The sequence below is a fragment of the Schistocerca cancellata genome, chromosome 11 (genome assembly GCF_023864275.1).
Source record: "Schistocerca cancellata isolate TAMUIC-IGC-003103 chromosome 11, iqSchCanc2.1, whole genome shotgun sequence".
NCBI lineage: Eukaryota > Metazoa > Arthropoda > Insecta > Orthoptera > Acrididae > Schistocerca > Schistocerca cancellata.
Window position 1 is genome coordinate 67,705,968 of NC_064636.1, and position 13,933 is coordinate 67,719,900.

The 13,933-nt window shown below is 40.7% G+C and overlaps 1 protein-coding gene across 3 annotated transcripts in view; it reads right to left on the minus strand.

Annotated features, from left to right (window-relative positions):
* The window catches only part of LOC126108892 (uncharacterized), an 88,299-nt gene that overhangs the window by 8,773 nt on the left and 65,593 nt on the right, over positions 1–13,933 (minus strand). The gene's annotated exons all lie outside the window — the stretch shown is intronic.

Genomic DNA, 13,933 nt, shown 5'->3' on the forward strand with positions numbered 1-13,933 from the left:
TATTTAATTTATGAAAAAATGAATGTGCTGTAGCATTTTTAACTTCACCTTTAGAGAAAACTCAAGTTTTATAGTTATATTATCTCAATTTTTAGCACAGTTTTTAATCGACTTACAAAATTATAGAGATTTGCATTAAGGAGTTTGTGTTTAATGAGCATTCCAAGTTTGAAAGTAATAGGATACTTATTATGAATGTTACATGCACCTAAGTTCAGAAATGTCTGTTTTGCGGAAAATGGCCATTAAAGTTTCTGCTTGTATGTGTCATTCCTTTAGAACTGTCCAGCACCATAAGTAAGTTCTTTTCCATTTTCTTAGTCGGTTTTCATTCTTTTCACATTCCTGATTTTATCACCTCCAAAAATAATTTATCTGCTTTCACTACACACTCCCTATCGCATACAAAGCTTTGATGCAGTTCACTCCGGTATTTATTCCCATTTTCTCTAAAACATATTTCTTGCTTTGCACACAATCATTAAAACATGAAACGCGTCATAAACACAAATAGCAACTGCATTTTGTCCAACAAAAATGGTTTTTGGCAATATTTCCCATACACATTGGTTAAAACTTTCATTTGGTTTTTGGGTACCACCATGAACACATTTCTTCAATAAGTTTTCATTTGCAAGGTCCCTGATATAGGTTTGGTGGCTTCCATTAAAGTCCTGAGCCATTGGTGTCACATTTGTTGCAACACCCTTTGCTCTGTATTTGTTGCCCTGGTGACTTTGTGTAGGATTGAAGCTGTGCAAAGGGGTTTGGCTTATAATCACTCAAATGTATATTTTTTATACATCGAAATATTCATGAAGATATGCGGTACAAAATAGGCATATCTTTGAAAAATCAATTTTCTAAAATTTTTGACATCCTCCCCTTAGCAGTCACGAATCCGACTGTTGGAGGAAGAATCTGGAGAGACGTGTGCTAAAAATCTTTTTCGGTTGTTTCGTTCCTGTTGTGTGTAAGAATGATACGAAAATAAACCTAGAACACGAAGAAATGGGATACAAATTACAAAGGGGAGATTATACCAGTGATATGATGTTGTGCAATGTCATTAGTTGGAGGGATGTTGGCTCCTAAGATTATTGGTGCATTCATATTGCAAATTAATTTGTACTTCTACTTGTACTCTAAACATCACCATACACTTATTTTTTCTCCAAAATGTAAGTAATATATACAGATTGAGTTATCCCACCATCTTTTACGCATTACAAACATAGAAATTCTTCTACAGAATAGGAGTTGTCAAGGAGAGACTTTTCAGTTTATTTTCACATTTCACCTTGCCATCTGTTAGACGTTTTATATCACTGGGTAAGCTGCCAAAAACTTTTTGCAGCTTTGTACACCTCCTTCTGTGCTAAAGACTACCTTAATGTTGATTAATAAATGTCATTTTTCTGCTTGTATTTTAATTACGTACCTCATCGTCGCTTTTGAACTGTAGTGGATTATTTACGACAAAATTCATGAGGGAGTAAATATACTGTGAAGCAGCGGTCAGAATGCCCTACTCCTCAAACAGATGTCTACAATGTGGTCATGGGTAAGCACCACATATTGTTCTTACAGCACGTTTCTGGGCAGTGACGACCTTCTTTCTTAATGATGAGTTACCTCAGATCATTATTCAGTATTACATTACTGAATGTAAATAAGCAAAATATGTAAATTTACCGATTTCTATCCCTTCAAAATTTGCTATGACTAAGTTAAAACGTGGCTAAACTAAATTGTTTTAGGAGTTCCGAAATTTGTGTTTTTTCCAATTTAAATTCTCATCAATATGGACACTACAGATTTTTGAATTGCCCACTATATGAATTATTTCATCACAACATGTTACACTTATCACTGGTGCAGTACCCCTGGAGGTACAGAACTGAATAATATGTGGCTTTGTGAAATTCAGGGTGGGACCATTCGCAGAAAACCAGTCAATGATACTTTTGAGAACTTTGTTCACCACTTTTTCAATTTCTGCACGTATACTGGGAGTGATTACCATACTGGTGTCACCTGAAAAAAGAACTAGTTCTGCTTGTTGTACATTAGACTGTAGATCATTTATATATGTGAGAAACGCTAGTGGACGTAAGATTGAACCTAGGGGAAACCCATACGTGATTTCTCCCCTGTCAGAATTATGTCCCTGGATTCTCTTTGTTGAATTACTAATAAGTACAAATTTTTGCATTCTTTTGGTCAGATATGACATGATCCATTGTTTGGCTATACCATCAATCCCAAAAAACTTCAATTTATCGAGGAGTATACTATGATTTGCACAATCGAATGCTTTGGATAGGTCACATAAAATACCTACCTGTACTATTTTGTTATGTAATGCTTGTAATATCTGGTGTGTGAACATGTAAACAGCATTCTCAGTTAAGCAACCGTTCTGAAACCCAAATTTTGATTTGCTGAGGACATTATTGTTGCCAAGATGTAATACTCTTTTAGAATACATCTCATTCTCAAAAATTTTGGAAAATGATATCAGCAGTGATATAGGTCGGTAGTTACTGATGTCTCTCTTATCTATGAAATTAAAAGTGTCGACACTCCAATTCAAAACTGAACGCTATTCATTCTGTGAATCCTAAGAAGAGCGAAGACACAGATTGAAACAAGTGTGCTGTTACGAGTCACTGTTCCATAATCAATAATTCGCTGCCTGACAGATAAATTGAAGCATACAGGGAGCACAGTCAGAGGTCGCTGTGGCTTTTCCGTGACGCGCCGGGAATTCTGCATCAAGAGGATCGAAGATAACAAGAAGAATTCGCTTCAGCAGAGGAGGTTCGATCCGAACCAGTTTTGTCATACAAATATTCATGCACAATAGCGTTAACAAGAAAAGGATGTATGTAAATTTACGAATGCTGAATACATGTATTGAATATTGAAGGTCTGTTTCTATTAGAGCCAGTTAAAGTTCACACAGGATATGTGTACCTTCCATTTTTTTCAATCATTCTCTCAAAATTTACTTTTTAATTATTTAAACAGCAAATATTTATTCAGATTTCCAATATATATTTCTAGTCCTCCCGCCACTATTCAATGGCAACCGTGACACGACGGTGCCGAGAGGAATGTGAACAGACCTTTCAATTCTTGAAGAAAAAACTTTTTTAGGTAAATGATCCATTTCAGCTGAAAAAACAAAATTCATGACAAATACAAAAAATGCACCAAAATACATAGAAACACAAATAGGTAAAATAGAGCGAGTAAATAAATTTAAATATCTTGGAGAAACTATACAACAGATTGGACTAGAATAATCTGGAATAGATGTAAGAATTAACAAAATGGAAAGAGCATATGGTTTGACCAAAAATATTTACAACAAGAAATGTATATCGAGAAAAATAAAACTAAAACACTACACCACAGTGGTACAACCAGAATGTTTATATGGATCTGAATGCCTAACGATGAACTACAAGATGGACAAACTAGAGATACTGGAAAGAAGGATTATTAGAAAAATAATGGGTGCAATGAAAACCGCAGATGGTTGGAAAATAAGAAGTAATGAGGAGATCTACAAAAATATAGAGAAAATATCTGCAGTAATGGCCAAACGAAGATTAACCTTTTTTGGACATCTCCACCGAATGGATGGAAATAGACCAACAAAACAAATACTGCTATATTTCTGGAAGAAGAAATCGACAATAGCATGGATTATAGAAGTAAGATAAAATCTTGAAAGAAACAACATAAAAGAATCATAAATAGCAGAAAGAAACCATTTTAAAAACAAAATACTAAATTTGGAAGGCTTTCAAAGCAGAAGAAATAGAAAATCGTGAACAACATGGACAGAAGAAAAGAAGAGACTTCGTGGGGATAAAATGAGGGAATCCTGGAAAAATAGGATACAACAACAATGGAAGAAGAGGAACTGAAGTTGTTAATGTGATCCTAGTAAGTCAATACGATTGTAAAAAAAATCCATTTTATCGTTACAAAGAACTAATGAGGCCTTTGTTGGATTTTTACATGTCCATGATGTTGAAACTATTAACAACTTGAAGGAGCAAATTAAAATGAAATTCTGCCTACGAACGAGATGCGCTGGGAATGCGAATTTCAGCGGTTAAAGTAGGAAGTTGCTGCGCTGTATGCTTATATGGCCCCGCTTGGCGCCGTCTCTCTCGCAGTAGATCCTTGTTCCTTCCAATTAATATCCTTTACGGAAAGTGGATTTCTATAGAAAAGACGAAGATATGTGTAAAGTCAACATTTAATTGAAGGATAGCGATTCAAACAAAATTTCATGTTTAAAATTATTTTCCTTTCATAATTTTAATAAAAACTGTTCAGAATGGAGTCAAAGGAAATGGCCATTGTTGAAAATTCATTACAAAATGCAATATGCCAAGATGGCGGAAATCCGAGCTTGTCAACATTTGAAGGTCACGCACCAAATCGTGAACTGGCCAATGACTACCAAAACGACGAGGTTGGCCTCCCATTATTAAAAAATTGTGATAATGGTAGTCATGATGCCGCTCTTATGACGCTCTATGAGCCAATTTCTCAGGTGTCACCGGGAAACATTTTCTCAACTAGTGAATCTGAAGTGCGCAATAGCGAAAATTCCTTTGATTATCGGCTCACGACGTCGCGGACGCAAGCACAGGAAACAGTTCACATAAGCAATACAAATACCAGTGAGACACACACTCCGCCACAGCTAATGCAACTAATAACACAACAGTTTGCACAGCAAAACCAGGTATTAAACGATTCCCAGAATAGTATTAGTCAACAGTTGAGAGAAGTGGGCAAAAATATACGCACTGAACTATCTGACGAATTATCCAGTAAGTTCACAGAGCACGGTAAACAACTAAAACAAGAAATAATTACCGACATGTCTCGCAATATAAATATGTTAACGGAAAAGGTAAGATCCGCAAATTGTAATCGGGAACAACTTGCAGGTGAGTTGCAAAACCTCAGTAAAGCATTTTGTCAAGTTCAGGACACGCAATCCCATGTGGATGCGTCGGTAAAAAATGTGACGAACGTAGTCAACGAGCTGCAAGACGTTTGCAAAAACCTAACTACAGAAATACAAAACTTGAGTCTAAGAGTAGATGATTTTAGAGTCAGAATTTGCTAAAAACAGAGAGGTATGCTATGCGTAGATGTAAAGGAAGTAACTGAAAAAGCTGAAGCCGGGATGCTGGAGAAGGGCAGCAGCCTTGCTGGAAAGGTAGTGTCAGAATGCAAAATCTATGTAGGTACTGTAAAATTTGTACATTTGTGGTAAGATCTTATGGGACCAAACTGCTTAGGTCATGGCTCCGTAAGCTTACACACTTAACTAACTTACTTACGCTACGGACAGCACACTCACCGACGCCCGAGGGAAGATTCGAACCACTGACGGGGGGAGCCGAGCGGACCGTGACAAGACGCTTTAGACCGCACGGCCACCCCGCGTGGCCCTTATGTAAATCCTGCAGGGCTCTTTAGAGCTCTAAAAGAGACGTAAAGCCAACTTCTTGCTAAAACAGACTAGGGTTATAGGAAGCAGAGGAAAGGTTGCGAGGCAGTGTTTCCTAAAACTACGGACATCCCAAAACAGCATATGACAGAAAACAAAGCTATGCTCTTAGATGCCTTCACTGGTTACCAACAATTCAAGATTAGCCCTTAGAAGGGAAATAGCGAAGGTTGCACAATGCAACAACACTTGCCGGCAGTTGCACCTGTCGAGCAGGCGCAGTTGCCATGGAAACGAAACAAGCGACCATAAACACGGCTGTCACTGACAGCGCGGCGTGTTTGTCAACATTACTTGCAGATGAGGGGTTACTTTCGCATCGACTATTCCCGATGTTTGCTTATGAATGGAGAAGAACACACCCTGTGGTCTTTATCAGACCATTTCGAAATGTTTTACCTCGTACCTTGACCGAAGCCCAGAAAATTAGAATTGTTGTTGAACACACAGAGTAACGTTCTGACGTTCTGCTGTGAGCTACGGACATATCGGAACGTTGTCACTATTATGAACAGAATGAGACGGCATCTCTGGATAAGTATTGGTCTGAGGCCGTACAAGAGAGGTTCAAATGGCTCTGAGCACTATGGGACTTAACATCTGTGGTCATCAGTCCCCTAGAACTTAGAACTACTTAAACCTAACTAACCTAAGGACATCACACACATCCATGCCCGAGGCAGGATTCGAACCTGCGACCGTAGCAATTGCGCGGTTCCGGACTGGTACAAGAGAGGCTCAGACGTGAAGTATTGAACCCAGTTCCGTTCAATAGCAAGTATGGAAGCTTACGAGGATATTTTGAAAAATATTTGAATAAAACCAGGCCTGGACGAACCCGGTATCTCAAGCAGACGTGCTGAAAATTTTAAGGAGTCGTCTTCCTGCCCACGTTAGAGAAAAACTCATTATCATGCCGGAACACGACACCGAATACTTTCTATCTGCGTTGGACTGAATAGATTTCATAAACGAAGAGAGATCAGTACAAGCCATGCCTGTTAATACACCGATAGCGCCACAGAGATTTACGGACCAATATGTAAATAACGGATTCGTTCTACAAAACGGGTGGCAATCTAACACCACACAGATGTAACATAATGGTAACGATAATCACAACGGCAATGGAGATAGCCGTAAATTTAAAGGCGGATATAAGAGAAATGGGCAAAAATTTAGCAAAAACAACTACAAAGGGTGAGTAGCGTACGGCCAGGCTGTACAATATGTACAGGTACAAGCCACCGGCAGCAGTCAGCCGATCGTTGGCAAACGCAAAACGATGCGAGACAAACAAATAACCCACAGACAGTGGAATGCCGACAGAAAAGTAGCGCACATATGCTGAATAACGCACAGAGGCAGAGAGAAATTCAGTCGAAAGCCTCACAGGACACTAAGTGGCGTAGTCAAACACCAACAGTCCACACAGTGGAAGGTACGCCTAACTCAGAGGCCGATGCCCCTGCGACGCCAGAAAACTTGAACCGGTCACGGTAGGCCCCCGTTCCGTGACCTTGGAGGAGAGTGGGGCACATGTTTGATCGACGCTTGCTTCATAAGGTTACTTTGAATAAAGAGGTTTAAGGTAGCATGTACAGCACAAAGAACAGAGCGTGCTTGCCCTAGCTGCCAACAGCACATGTCACTGTGTCTGTCTGTGATCTGAGCAGCCCATCATTGTGTCTGTCACTAGAATGACACCTGCAGCGGCCAGAGCTAATGTTCGTCTTTCTTCAACCTCTTGATGAGCTAACGTAAATAACAGCTTGTTGTACACATGCAATTTAATGCAAATGACGACTACAAATAAGACCAAAATAATTCACAAAGCTATGAACGTCTTGGCTACTGCAGGATTTTTGGAGGCTAACTTACCTGCTGGCATACTCAGTTTAGTACGGCGATTAGATGAAACTCTATGAGAATTTAACGAAAGCATCGTGAGCCATCAGAAAATGCTATTGCTAATTTCAGTGTCTGTGTTTAGGAGCCTACTCAAATGGTTCAAATGGCTCTGAGCACTATGGGACTTAACATCTCTGGTCATCAGTCCCCTAGAACTTAGAACTACTTAAATCTAACAAACCGAAGGACATCACAGAACACCCAGTCATCACGAGGAAGAGAAATAAGAGCCTACTATGCAATGTCCTTCAGACATGCATGCGTGTCTGAAAAAACAGATGCTGCTGTGATCTACAGCTGTGTTAAACACAGGAAACATATTCACAATGGTGAATGCGTCACTCCAACTGTACAGTTTACTGTTGACGTATGAAACTTGATATCAGACCTGGACTGGAATCAGAATTTCCCACTGTACACGAGTGGTCGCCACAACCACTTCTTCTATGCGAGCGTGCTTCAATGACCGACCCAAAGCTCGACACATCACCGTGAGTTTCCATGTCTTGCTGTAGAACAGTCACTGTATCACTCACACAGGAAGAAACTCACTTACTGTTGTCGTGGCCTTTGCCTGGGCATGTAAATACTACTTACAGTGCCTGTGTTTAAAAAGGATTCATATCTGAAGCAACAGATGAAATGTGTTCAAGTTGAGAATACGATCACATTACAGCTCTATAATTTATTGGTGACGTATGAATATTTGTGCCAGACTGGGATCCCAACATGGATATCCCACTTCATGCGAGCAGTCGCCTTAACGGCCTCTGCTATTCGAGCATACTTCCAGGTTCCGGGTTCGAGTCTCAGTCTGGAAGAAGTTTTACTATGACGCAAATATACAGGATGAATCAATTAAAACTTCGACTGAAAAAAATGGCGGATATTGGAGGTGCTATTCATGTGCTGCTCTCATACAGTGGATTGGAACTGCGGGACTCGTATTGTTAGCCAAACAAAAGAATGTATTAGTAACTAGGGAGTGTATTATTAGTGATAAATTACACTTTCGAAATAGATCAAGTAGAACAAATCAGATGTCACGGGTGTTTGTTGAGGATTATGGTGCGAGTCGTTTTCGAGATATAATATTCTGAAAAGTTTCGACACTGAAATTTATTTGTGATATTCAACCTGCTTCGTTGCTAGGTACAATGTTGTTAAGTTTGCTTACAGAGTGCTTGTGTGTACCTTGAGTGCATTTCGAGTTGCTATTCGGGTAGTGTCTGAGAATCCAAGCAGTAGGTCGTGAGTGAATAATGGGATTTACCAATGCAGATAATGCCGGCATCTGTATGACGTATGGAGAGTGTAGGAAGAATGCATTTCTCTCTCGTACAGTGTATGTGGAGAGATATCCCAATAAACATCAGCCACCTCAGCAATTAGGACCAAGGGCCTTGCCGTAGTGGTAAAACCGGTTCTGGTCAGATCACCGAAGATAAATGCTATCGGGCTGGGCTAGCACTTGGATGGGGGACCATGCAGTCTGCCGAAAGCTGTTGGCAAGCGGGGTGCACTCAACCCTTGTGAGGCAAACTGAGGAGCTACTTGATTGATAAGTAGCGACTCCGGTCTCGGAAACTGACGTACGGCCAGGGAGAGTGGTGTGCTGACCACATACCTCTCCATATCCGCATTCAGTAACGCCTGTGGGATGAGGGTGATACGGCGGCCGGTCGGTACCGTTGGGCTGTCGTGGCCTGTTCGAAAGGAATTTAATTTGCATCTTAGCAATTATTTATCAACCTCCAAGTTCATTAACCTGAAAGAGGTAATGTAACACATAGACAACGTCACAGAAAGAAAAAAGTAGCGACAGAAGAGGGGCAATTTAATGTGCTTCCTGATGTTCCAGTTGACCCGCGCGTTAGCTGCCGTGTAATCGCATGAGGACATGGCACGGGTCAGGCAATTGTCGTAGGTATTGTCCCTCGACATATGTTCCATCACCATCACATCTCTCTCTCCATCAAGAACTGCATGGAAACTATTATGACAAACGTGTTACCTTCTATACATGGGCCTTAAGACAGAATACTCCAGGTGTATTCAGTGATGAAGCCAGAGTTAATAAACATGGCCAAGTAAATCATCGACACATACCCTGTGGTCCGTTGACAATCGCTGTCGGCTTCGTCAGATGGAGCGTCAGCGTCCATGGAACGTAAACATACAGTGGGATAGTGAACTGCCGGTTCACAGGTCCGTTTTTCATATACGCCAATCTGAACGTGAACAAGTATCACAGCTGCCATCATCCATGGATGCTCTGCTCTTCCTCTGCAGACTAGGAGGAACCTGTGGTACCACCATGATGGCTGTTCAACCAATAGCGCACGAAGTACTGCAGTATATCTTCACGAATTTTTTCCAAAACCCGGATTGGATGCTGCGGACCTGTACCTTGGCTGTCCCATTCCCAAGATTTTACGCCTGCAGACATTTTTCTGAGTGGAAAGCAGAAAGTCTCTGTCTACAGGGACATACAGACTACAGTCGATGATATGCAGCGACGTATTACTGCAGCCTTCTAGGACATCTCCGCTGAAATGCTAGCATGTATGGAAAGGTCGTTGAAACCAGACCGGAACTGTGTTTTGCCGTTGCTGGTGCTGCTTTTGAACCTAACCTGTGATGGTCAACTGCCTCGTTGCTGGCCAGAATCCACATAACTCTTGTATGCACTTCTGCTTTTCTTTATTGTGTGCTACCATAGACACTCTGATCTGCAGATTGAGAAGGAAGAATGAGTAAATGAAATCAAAAAGGAGATTTTATCCTAGGTTCAGAGTCAAATAAGCCACTGGGAGAACTTGAAAACAACACAGCATGCGGTGTAGATGACGTTCCGGCGGAAATCTTAAAGAGTTTAAAAGAAACAGGCAAAAATGAGTTGACCTCTCTCTGCAACTACATCTACGACAAATGTGAATGGGCAGAAGACTTTCTCGTAAGTATAATAGTCCCAATCCCAAAGACTAATTATCCTAAAAAGTGTAAAGACCACGGGACAATCAGCCTCATACCGAAGGTAGCAAAAGTAGTTCTTCGGTTTATGAATAGGAGGCTATATGGAACACTGCAAGAAACACTTGGTGAAGAACACTATGGTTTCGTAAGGGGAAAGGCGAACACGAGATGCCATTGGGGTTCTAAGAACCATCGGCGAAAGATACATAGAAAAGAGCATAGAAGTGTATGCTGTCTTCATAAACCTTGAAAAGACATTTGATAGAGTGCAGTTCGATAAGCTGTTAGGTCTTTAGAAAAAGAAGGGAGTAAAGTGGAATGTGAGAAGACTGATGGCAAAACTGTACCTGGATCAGAAAGCTCGGGTACGAATAGGTAATGAGATGTCTGGAGACAACAGGATTGGGAGATTTGTTAGACAGGGCTGTTGTCTCTCGCCGATCTTATTTAACATCTGTCAGAAGGAAGTACTGGAAAGCTGACAAGAGGCGTCAGGATAGGTCTACAAAATATTGAATGTATAAGATTTGCAGCCCCCCCATGAACCATAGACCTTGCCGTTGGTGGGGAGGCTTGCAGGCCTCAGCGATACAGATAGCCGTACTGTAGGTACAACCACAACGGAGGGGTATCTGTTAAGAGGCCAGACAAACGTGTGGTTCCTGAAGAGGGGCAGCAGCCTTTTCAGTAGTTGCAAGGGCAACAGCCTGGATGACTGACTGATCTGGCCTTGTAACAATAACCAAACCGGCCTTGCTGCGAACGGCTGAAAGCAAGGGGAAACTACGGCCGTAATTTTTCCCGAGGGCATGCAGCTTTACTGTATGATTAAATGATGATGGCGTCCTCTTGGGTAAAATATTCCGGAGGTAAAATAGTCCCCCATTCGGATCTCCGGGTGGGGACTACTCAAGAGGATGTCGTTATCAGGAGAAAGAAAACTGGCGTTCTACGGATCGGAACGTGGAATGTCAGATCCCTTAATCGGACAGGTAGGTTAGAAAATTTAAAAAGGGAAATGGATAGGTTAAAGTTAGATATAGTGGGAATTAGTGAAGTTCGGTGGAAGGAGGAACAAGACTTCTGGTCAGGTGACTACAGGGTTATAAACACAAAGTCAAATAGGGGGAACGCAGGAGTAGGTTTAATAATGAATAGGAAAATAGCAATGCGGGTAAGCTACTACAAACAGCATAGTGAACGCATTATTGTGGCCAAGATAGATACGAAGCCCACACCTACTAAGGTAGTACAAGTTTATATGCCAACTAGCTCTGCAGATGACGAAGAAATTGAAGAAATGTATGATGAAATAAAAGAAATTATTCAGATAGTGAAGGGAGACGAAAATTTAATAGTCATGGGTGACTGGAATTCGAGTGTAGGAAAAGGGAGAGAAGGAAACGTAGTAGGTGAATATGGATTGGGGGTAAGAAATGAAAGAGGAAGCCGGCTGGTAGAATTTTGCACAGAGCACAACTTAATCATAGCTAACACTTGGTTTAAGAATCATGATAGAAGGTTGTATACATGGAAGAACCCTGGAGATACTAAAAGGTATCAGATAGATTATATAATGGCAAGACAGAGATTTAGGAACCAGGTTTTAAATTGTAAGGCATTTCCAGGGGCAGATGTGGACACTGACAACAATCTATTGGTTATGACCTGTAGATTAAAACTGAAGAAACTGCAAAAAGGCGGGAATTTAAGGAGATGGGACCTGGATAAACTGACTAAACCAGAGGTTGTACAGAGTTTCAGGGAGAGCATAAGGGAACAATTCACAGGAATGGGGGAAAGAAATACAGTAGAAGAAGAATGGGTAGCTCTGAGGGATGAAGTAGTGAAGGCAGCAGAGGATCAAGTAGGTAAAAAGACGAGGGCTAGTAGAAATCCTCGGGTAACAGAAGAAATATTGAATTTAATTGATGGAAGGAGAAAATATAAACACGCAGTAAATGAAGCAGGCGAAAAGGAATACAAACTTCGCAAAAATGAAATTGACAGGAAGTGCAAAATGGCTAAGCAGGGATGGATAGAGGACAAATGTAAGGATGTAGAGGCTTATCTCACTAGGGGTAAGTTAGACACTGCCTACAGGAAAATTAAAGAGACCTTTGGAGAAAAGAGTATGAATATCAAGAGCTCAGATGGAAACCCAGTTCTAAGCAAAGAAGGGAAAGAAGAAAGGTGGAAGGAGTTATAGAGGGTCTATACAAGGGCAATGAACTTGAGGACAATTTTATGGAAATGGAAGAGGTTGTAGATGAAGAAGAAATGGGAGATACGATACTGCGTGAAGAGTTTGACAGAGCATTGAAAGACCTGAGTTGAAACAATGCCCCAGGAGTAGACAACATTCCATTGGAACTACTGACGGCCTTGGGAGAGCCAGTCCTGACAAAACTCTACCATCTGGTGAGCAAGATGTATGAGACAGGCGAAATACCCTCAGACATCAAGAAGAATATAATAATTCCAATCCCAAATAAAGTAGGTGTTGACAGATGTGAAAATTACCGAACTATCAGTTTAATAAGCCACAGCTGCAAAATACTAACACGAATTCTTTACAGACGAATGGAAAAACTGGTAGAAGCCGACCTCGGCGAATATCAGTTTGAATTCTGCAGAAATGTTGGAACACGTGAGGCAATACTGCCGTTACGACTTATCGTAGAAATTATATTAAGGGAAGGCAAACCTACAATTCTATCATTTGTAGACTTAGGGAAAGCTTTTGACAATGTTGACTGCAATACTCTCTTCCAAATTCTGTGGGTGACAGGGGTAAAATACACGGATCTAAAGGCTATTTACAATTTTTACAGAAACCCAATGGCAGTTATAAGAGTCGAGGGGCATGAAAGGGAAGCAGTGGTTGGGAAGGGAGTAAGACTGGGTTGTAGCCTCTCCCCGATGTTATTCAATCTGTATATTGAGCAATCAGTAAAGGAAACAAAAGAAAAATACGGAGTATGTATTAAAGTCCATGGAGAAGAAATAAAAACGTTGAGGTTCGCCGATGACATTGTAATTCTGTAAGAGACAGCAATGGACTTGGAAGAGCAGTTGAACGGAATGGACAGTATCTCGAAAGGATGATATAAAATGAACATCAACAAAAGCAAAACGAGGATAATGGAATCTAGTCGAATTAAGTCAGGTGATGTTGAGGGTATTAGATTACGAAATGAGACACTTAAAGTAGTAAAGGAGTTTTGCTATTTGGGGAGCAAAATAACTGATGATGGTCGAAGTAGAGAGGATATAAAATGTAGACTGGCAATGGCAAGGAAAGCGTTTCTGAAGAAGAGAAATTTGTTAAAATCGAGTATAGATTTTAGTGTCAGGAAGTCGTTTCTGAAAGTATTTGTATGGAGTGTAGCCATGTATGGAAGTGAAACCTGGACGGTAAATAGTTTGGACAAGAAGAGAATAGAAGCTTTCGAAATGTGGTGCTACAGAAGAATGCTGAAGATTAGATGGGTA